General features: G+C 41.5%; 1 protein-coding gene across 1 annotated transcript in view; it reads right to left on the bottom strand.

Moving 5' to 3' along the window:
- LOC308477988 (uncharacterized protein) overlaps nt 1-8,753 on the bottom strand; it is a 256,849-nt gene extending 248,096 nt beyond the window's left edge. Inside the window, exon 1 of the transcript XR_013986778.1 lies at nt 8,680-8,753. The gene's annotated coding sequence lies outside the window, so the exon portion shown is untranslated. The remainder of the gene's footprint in view (nt 1-8,679) is intronic.
- Between the last annotated feature and the right edge of the window lie 214 nt (nt 8,754-8,967).

Raw genomic sequence — 8,967 nt, forward strand, 5'->3', positions numbered from 1 at the left:
TTTTGCCCAGTAGCTCACAGATGTGCTTACATGTGAGTTTCCTAAAATATTTATTTCATGCGAAAGTTAGTCTATAGCCAATTAGTCCTTTAAAAAAATCCTTGTTTTATTTTCTAGCATTGTGGTTCAGAAAAAGGGTACGGAACTTCCCCAAATTATATTTTATATAGTGTGATTCAGTAAGTTCAAGCACACGAACAGTTCTGCATGCAGTTTTCTCCCCCCTCCCCCCCTTTTTGGTAGGACACTCTGAGCAGGAACTGCACAGCAAATTGAGCCTATCATGGGTCGTAATATGTTTGATTAGCTTTTGGTTTCCAATTTTGCAAATATCTTTTCCATACAACTTTCTGATTTTAACATACTGTTTGTTTCATGTATCATCTCTCATCTGCAAGGAAGTTTCAAAGTTACCACAAGAAGCAGTTGCCCTATTAAACCTCCAAAGCATTTTTTCCTTTTAACCAATAATATGTGTTAACCAACCGAGGTTGACAAAGATATGTAGCGGCTATCTATGGCCACTCATATCCTTTTTAAAAAACAGGGGGCCACTAGGGGGCGCATTGGAAGATGGCCGACAATACCATCTCTCCGACCCACACGGGGTAATTAAGAGGCTGTTATGGGAGTAGGCAGCCTCCCTTGTTGCCCCAAGGAAATGGGGAACACTGCCGTTGCCTGCTGTGCCCATAAATCACCCCCTAATTCGAAAGAAGGGGGTGAGGGCCCTAGGCAGAATGCCCCCGTGTGGACCTCGGCTCTCCTGGACGCTGTCTCTGATCGCGCACTAGTTGCAGCAATTTGGAATAATTAATTACAAAAGAAGCAAATGCACATATTTCAAGTGAAGAAGGGGAGTGAAGTCTGCTAATTTAAGTGACCTCTGCGAAAGAAGACGACAGGCTGGAGAAACAGGAATATTTTACGATGAAGATACACCAAAGGTTGGGTATGTGGACAACAGGGCTGAATGGGGGGGGGGAACCTTTTTTACTTTCCTTCTATGTGATTTACAAGAACCCCTCCTCATTAGAATCGTCGGTTGAACTGACCCAAGCAGGATGATTAAGGTCTGTGTGGAGATAAACTTTAACCAAAAGTATGCTTTATGGAGACCGAGAAGCAATAAGAGCTTTTGGGAATGGCGCAGCAATTAATTTGGAATCGCCATCTTGCCAAAGGATTTATAGCCGGGAGGAAGAACGGACTTGTTTCCAGACTGCATTCCTAGTGAATCTCCTCAGAGGTTTTGAGAAAGGAGGTAGATTGGTGAAGATTAATGACGCTAAGACTGTTTTGATGTATGGAAGTGATGTTATATGGAAAACGTCTGGATATGGCTACTGGATAAAAAAAATAATATCCACGCAGGATTACAAACTGTTCTAACCAGCTTGCGGAGACTATCAGAGGTCACAAAGAGAAAGGAAAAATATATGAAAATAACAACGAGATGTGGAAAAATAATAAGAAAGGACTGGATAGTACTGTGAACATCATAAGGTTAGATTTGTGGACATTAAAACAGCAGTAAGAAGCAAGAAGTTGATTGGATCCCTTCGGAACTTGAAATATGGGTACCCCCAACAAAAATTTAAAATTCGGCTGTGTAATTTGGAATTTATGTAATTTGGTTTGATTTGATGTGATTGGTCGGTTAATAAAAAATTATTCATATCCTTTTTAAAAACAAAACAAAACACAGAACCCTAAAACAATCTTGACTGAATTCCAGAAATAATTTTAGTGACCTACCTTCTTACACGGAATAACATGTAACCTTTCAAGAAATAGGGCTGGATCTAGACACATCAAAGAAGCATTTCAGTTAAATGAAAACAGGGAAAGCAGGTAGAGAAAACCGGGACTCCACAGCGCCATCTGGTGGCAAAATGGTATATTGCATATACAACACATATAAATCACTTTTTCTTTACCAATCTAGCTGAGTCCTACGTCTCAGCTGCAACCTACGCTATTTTCATAGATGAAATAGGTCTCAACTACAACCCACCATATTCTCATAGACTGAAATGGGCCTCAGCTGCAGTACACCATATTATCTTTGACTGCTTTCACATGGCAGTTTATTCCATTTTCTTCATCATCATCATCATCATCATCATTTTTAATTTGTATACCGTCTTTCATGATGATTCCCTGTTAATTTCCACAATATGCCTGTGAATTCTCACAATGTAAAAGCCACTTCCAGAACTATAGTGGAACATAGTACAAATACCACATATTTCCATAGTATTTGCAAACATCTCCGCCACCCCCGAAGCAAATACAGTGGTACCTCTAGATATGAACGGGATCCGTTCCGGAGCCCTGTTCGCATCTAGAGGTAAACGTATCTAGCGACGGCACGTCTGCGCACACGCGCGTCACTTTTTGCCGCTTCTGCACATGCACGTGACATCATTTTGAGCGTCTGCGCATGCGCAAGCGGCGAAACCCGAAAGTAACGTGCTCTGTTACTTCTGGGTTGCCGCGGAGCACAACTCGAACGTGCTCAACCCAAAGCGTATTTAACCCGAGGTATGACTGTAACATGGAAATGAGCTCTAAACTTGCACTATATTCCACTATAGTTCTGGAAGTGGCTTTTACCTGCGTGGAAGCTCAAGTAAAACGTGGAACTTAACAGTTAGGGAAAAGATGCAAGAATGGAATAAACTGGCATGTGAATGCAGCCATAGAAAGCTGCCTTGTACCAAGTCAGGCACTTTGTACATCTTGCCCAATGCTGGGAGCAAGTGCAGTTCTTTCATATCACCTGCTATCTTATCTGATCCTTTTAACTGGACTGAGGGAAAGAGACCAAGTTGTACACATTTGGGAATGGATTCTTTTTTCCATGTTTTAAGCTCTCTTTCCTGCTCAGAGGTACTTCGGCCACAATTATAGAGGTGTGGCTCTCTTGTCCAATGGACCTCCTTTTCCTTAGCTGTACTTGTGGCTATATGGACCTTTTACAGTGGTACCTCAGGTTAAGTACTTAATTCGTTCCGGAGGTCCATACTTAACCTGAATCTGTTCTTGACTTGAAGCACCACTTTAGCTAATGGGGCCTCCTGCTGCTGCCGCGCTGCCGAAGCACGATTTCTGTTCTCATCTTGAAGCAAAGTTCTTAAACCTGAAGCACTATTTCTGGGTTAGCAGAGTCTGTAACCTGAAGTGTATGTAACCTGAAGCGTATGTAACCCGAGGTACCACTGTAATTGCTTGCCTCTGCCTCTGGCTAAACTAGCAAGACTGATAAAGCCCTGTCAATTGTGTTCATGTGTTGGTGTGTGCAGTTCTTCAGAGAAACATGAATATGCACACTAGCATTGATGCACATAACAATAGTTTAGTTACTTAAAAAAAAAAAAGAGGTGGCGGTGCAAGGAGACAATGAAGGAAATGACATGAAGGGGGTAATGAGGAAAGAGAAGTTGAACACTGCCAGGCTGTTATCACCTACTATGTCATGGTGTGGTTTCAGCTTCTGAGTCTGAGAACATTAGGCTAGCCCCTGAGATAGGAGGAAAATCTTTCCTTGCAATAGCTGAATTGCTGTGCTTGCCTTTAAACTGGGAAAAGCTTAACTGGTGAATGGTGGGAGATTCCTGAGTGATCATTACACTGTTAAAATGCACCTACTTACAAAGACCGTTTTATAGCCCAAACGCCTTTGAATTCAACACAGAATGAAAACGGCAAAAGCAAGCACTTCTAGAGAAAAGAAAATTCCATTTTCTTATTTAGTGTCTCTGTTTCTTAGCAAGATTTGGCACAAGACTGAGGCAGCTCAAGTGAACTAGGAAAGTGTGGCCACAAGAGAATTTTAATTTATTGATGGTTCTTGCCCTACTGTACATTCACTGCTGCTATTTGAGTCTAATGGATGAAGCAGATGTTTGACACTGCAGCACCTCTTCATAACTTCACTTTTCAAAAACAGTTTTACAAGTGCTTACTCGTATTGGTTCCCATTCAGCACAGGAAACTGAGGTCATTGTGAAACATGAGGCCCAGGCAGGAGACTGAACTCATGTGCACTGCAGCTGGGCCTACATTGTCTAAGCACGTTAGCAATTTATGAAACAGCCATAATTTTCAGCTTATGGACAAAGAAATAAAAGTGTTGACACCATTATTGTAACATCTGTGAAGGGAAAAAATACGAGTTCACTGCTAAGTGAACAAATGGTGCAAGAGTTATAAAGATTCTTTTATGCTTAATTGTATTCATTAACAGCAGTAATTATTTTTAACATGTGCAATTTCTTCAGCTTTGACCTCAACCTGAAAGGTTAGGAACTTACAATACAATGAGTTCTCTTTCTCTCTCCCATTACTTTGTTAGCATTGTTCTATACAACAAATTGGCAAGAGCAGATTACCTGTCTGATTTGCTTTTAGCAATCTCTGCATAGTTAGATTCATTTGATTTCTTTATGATTATCTTAACATACACTCTTCTTGGAAAGCTTCAGGTTTTTTCTCTCTTTGAGTCACTTAATAAGTCATTTTCTAGCTTACTGTAACAAAGATAAAGGTTCATTTATTCCCTCAGAAGCAGCCCTTTACTCTGAGAAACCAATTAATGCTCTGTTTTATTTATGCCCAATAGCTGGTTTTGCAAAATACTTTGGACTCAAAACTGACAATATATAAATCTCAGGAAGCAGATTAAGGAGCTTCTTACATGTTACGGTTTGGAATAAAATAGCCAGAGGCTTCCAAGGAGTAATGTCCCTTTAGGGTCAGTTCACGGTGCTGGATATTTCAATGTGATTATGAAGGAGGGAACACAGAAGTGTGGAGAGAAATTAGCATGAAGTGGCTTGCCCAGGCAATTAGCTGGTAGCCATCACTATCATCACAGCTGCTATAGAAAGGATTACCAGGATGACTGCAGACTCACCACATACCCAGCTTGATTTACACTCAGTTAATGGGGAGTGGGGGTGGATTTCATTAGCATGAACTTTTCCTTAATTTATGAGTAAGTAACTATATATGTGCATTTTTGAGGAGTGAATGGGTAGCGTCATATTGATCTCGGTCCAGCACATGGGCACTATTAAGGGTGGATAATTGTCATAGTCTCCTTTGTGTGGGGAAACCCACATTCAATCTGTATCTTGTTGCGCAGCTCAGTCCCTAGCCCTGTGCAGACTTTGTGATGGAGGTGTGAGAACTGTACTTGCTGTTCCCCACTCTCCCATCCTTCATCATTCACCGGCACAGGCAGAATATAAAAGGTAAAGAGACTCCTGACCATGGGGTTGCGATGCTCATCTCGCTTTATTGGCCGAGGGAGCTGGCATACAGCTTCCGGGTCATGTGGCCAGCACGACTAAGCCACTTCTGGCGAACCAGAGCAGCACACGGAAACGCCGTTTACCTTCCTGCCGGAGCGGTACCTATTTATCTACTTTGACGTGTTTCGAACTGCTAGGTTGGCAGGAGCTGGGCCCGAACAACGAGAGCTCACCCCGTCGTGGGGATTCGAACCGCCAACCTTCTGATCGGCAAGTCCTAGGCTCTGTGGTTTAACCCACAGCGCCACCTGCATCCCTAGGCACACTATACATACTATTTTATGAACATAGGGCCCTCTCTGCATTATTGGGACGCCTGGAAAAGCTGAGGTCCCATACAAATGGACAGACTCTTATAATCACATGGCCTTTGAAAAGTGAATGGAGCTTAGATGTGTAGAGAACATTTCTTCTTCTCCATATATCTGCACAGGGATACTGTTGCAGATCACTCAGCTCCTACAGTTCAGCACTAATGACCAGCACCTCCTACAAGCAACATAGCATACAATTTGGTCATGCCTGGAACTATGCTAAATTCTTCACTGGAAATTACATATTCAAAGAAGCCAAAGAAATCATAGGCGATAATACTCATCTTAACCAAAAAGGAATATTCCCCTTGGGTCTGGTGGCTTTGATTTTCCAGGATGTTGCTTCCAGTATCATGTCTCTATGCCTTTATGACCTTTGAACTCATTGTCCCGCTCTGCCATTTAATCCACTAGGCTAGGGGGAGCCAACATGGTGCCCTCAATATGTTGTAGTCCAACTCCCATCATCCGTCTGCATTGGCCACGCTGGCTGGAGTTGATGGGAGTTGGAATCCAACAACTTCTGGAGAGCTGCAAGCAGGGCTGGTGCTGTCATTAGGCCAACTAGGCAGCTGCTCAGGGTGCAGACCTCTGAAAGGCGCAGTACTGAAATTTGAGGGGCACAGTTATATACAGATTGGGTTTTTTATGTCTTATAAATGTCTGATAAAATTCTTCAAAATATAAAATGAAAGGAAAATATTGCCTTTTTGGAAGTAATTCATACAAAGATATCTCTTTAAAAATTGAGCTTAGCCCTTTTTTTGGCGGGGTGCAAGGAATTAGTCTTGCCCAGGGCGCATAATAGACTGGCACCAGCACTAGCTGCGGGTTACCCACCGTTGCGCTGGCTTGTGGCAAGCTGCATGATTTGCTTTTAAGTTGTCCATTACAGTACTGCGCTAAAAGGCATTGCTGCTAGAGCTGAACCAAAATTTGTCAGGAGACAATTTTCTGAGACCACTTCTGCGATCTTTCGTTTTTTTCTCCCTGCCATCTCTAGAAAAAGCAGTCCACTTTGCAGAATTTTCTCCAAATATTCTCAACCCCTTTTTGATCTTGTCAAGATGCCTTGATGCAACAAAGATGTGCTCAAAGGGCCAGTATGGCAGAGAAGCCATGGAATTCCCTTGCTCTAATCAGCAAAAATCTTTACCAGGTTACTTTTACCATCAGTTATTGGATGGTGCTATGTCACCTGGGCTAGGGGGATATCTTTTTTTTATTTCAAAGAGGACATGTTTTGGTGCCCACTGTGAGGACCATACTGGTGCTGAGCAAGAAACGGTTTCGCAAGCCAATACGTACTGCTTATTGCCCTCAGGAATATAGACCTGCAAATGAATGAGAAACACTTCCGTAATGGCTATGATCTTCTTCCTTTTTCTGAATTAGAAACAGATTGAAGCGAACTATTTTTATTCAAGTCCCAAGATTTGAGTGAGTCACTCTGAGTGTTATAAATTGGATATATGCTGAAGTGGGTTACCTGCCCGTTTGTGGAAATTGCCTTTGTTCTGCCCACCGCAGCAAATTTCATCAGATAATTAGCACTTGTTCTTTAGGCTTTCAGAATTTCTACAGTTCTGAGTGGGAGGTACAAGTTTAGAAATATTCTGTGAGGTTACTGTTGCTACGGTAACCACTCCATTGGCATTCACGTACTTAGCACCCCATCAGGAACAGCTAAATATGTTGTTTTTTTACAAATATGTGTAAGAGGTTCAAACACCAAATCATAAGACAAATGTAATGTGTGTAAGCCAAGGGGTTGGGGAGGGTTATTTCAAGAGCAGAAAGGATGTGAGTAGTCAGGTTTACTGGCATCCAACTTTCATATCTACTCCCAAGTAGATTCTCCATCTAAAAATATAACTTTGGGAAGTTCATCATGAGGTATTTTAAGGCGGAAGTAGAAAACCAATGATGCGAATTTGTAAGGCAGATAATGTTCAGCAAAATATACACTCTAGGAATAGAATTTTGGCCTGGAAGGAAACACACAGACATACTCTGAGTTCTGTGAGCATGCTAGCAGACCTCTTTTTATATTAATGTCTACCCCTTTGCAAACCAGTGGAGGTTATTAGGGCAGGTAGGGCTCTGCCCCAACATCCTCAGCCAGGCCTTGCCTGCCTGCCCTTTTTCATTGCAAATGCTGCAGGGGGTATGTGCTGCTTGCCAACCTCATCTTCCATGATGTTACATAGAGATGGGATCCATTGCCATCTGAAACAATGTGAGAACCAAAACACATTCATCCTTCAAAATCAACACTTGTCCAAATTTTGTAATGCAGTTTCCCAAACAGTATTTACCAAAATTCCTATATTCCTATATTTAAAAAATAATTCATTAGTGAAAATAGCAAAGAAAAACGTGCCATGTTAGAAGTTGCTTACCTAAATGTGTACATTATTCAAAACTGCTGACAAGAATGTGTTCATCAGAAGAAATGCACACTACAATGCTCACAAATTGCTGCAGAAATGTGGAGAACTGAATTTGTGGAAAAATGAGAAACGGAAAGAACTGAAATGTGCAGATTGTTTCATCCCTAATGTCAGTAAATTACCACACAGGAGGCAATTTTGAAGTGAGGAAATCATGGTTCTTTTGCAGTAAAAGACACATACATACCTCCTGTCTCCCCCTACCTCTCTGCCTTCAATATTAGGAATTTAAGCATTTAAAAAATAACAGCAAACTATATCAAAGGTGGCAAAGAGATTGAGAAGCATATTATCTGTCATCACTCCCCTTCAGGAGCCACCTTCAAGATTTTGTTTTAAACTACAATATCAGTCTAGTACTTATTAGCTGTGTATCAACCTCTTGCATAGATTGAGAGAAGACAGTTGCAGCAACCAAAGTGAAAATAACTGGAGTAGAATCAGAGTGAGCAAACTGGGGATAATGCTTGCATCTGATAATTCTTTGCATGTCATTAAAAAGAAGTTAAAATGGGCCCAGTAATGACCAGCCTACAGACTTCAGGCAAATTTAGCAGATCAAAGGAGGATCAAACATAATATCTAGCTCACCTGCTACAATTCCTTTAATACTTGTTTCTGATCCATCTGCTTGAGATCTGTGGGATCTTTGTTGCTGGAGAAATTTTGCAGCGTTCATTGCAATTTATACATTGTAACAGCTAAGAACCATTCCAGTTGTATTCTGGTGTTGGATCAAAATCCTATTACACAGTGGAAGCAAGTCTCACGGAGCTCAATGACACTTACTTCTGAGCAGACCTGCATACAATTGCATTGCGTTTGAGGACTAAAATGCACAAGTCCTGTGTTCTAGGCAGGCCTGTTCAGACTTCCATT

Source organism: Podarcis pityusensis, assembly GCF_964106645.2.
Source record: "Podarcis pityusensis genome assembly, chromosome: 5".
NCBI lineage: Eukaryota > Metazoa > Chordata > Lepidosauria > Squamata > Lacertidae > Podarcis > Podarcis pityusensis.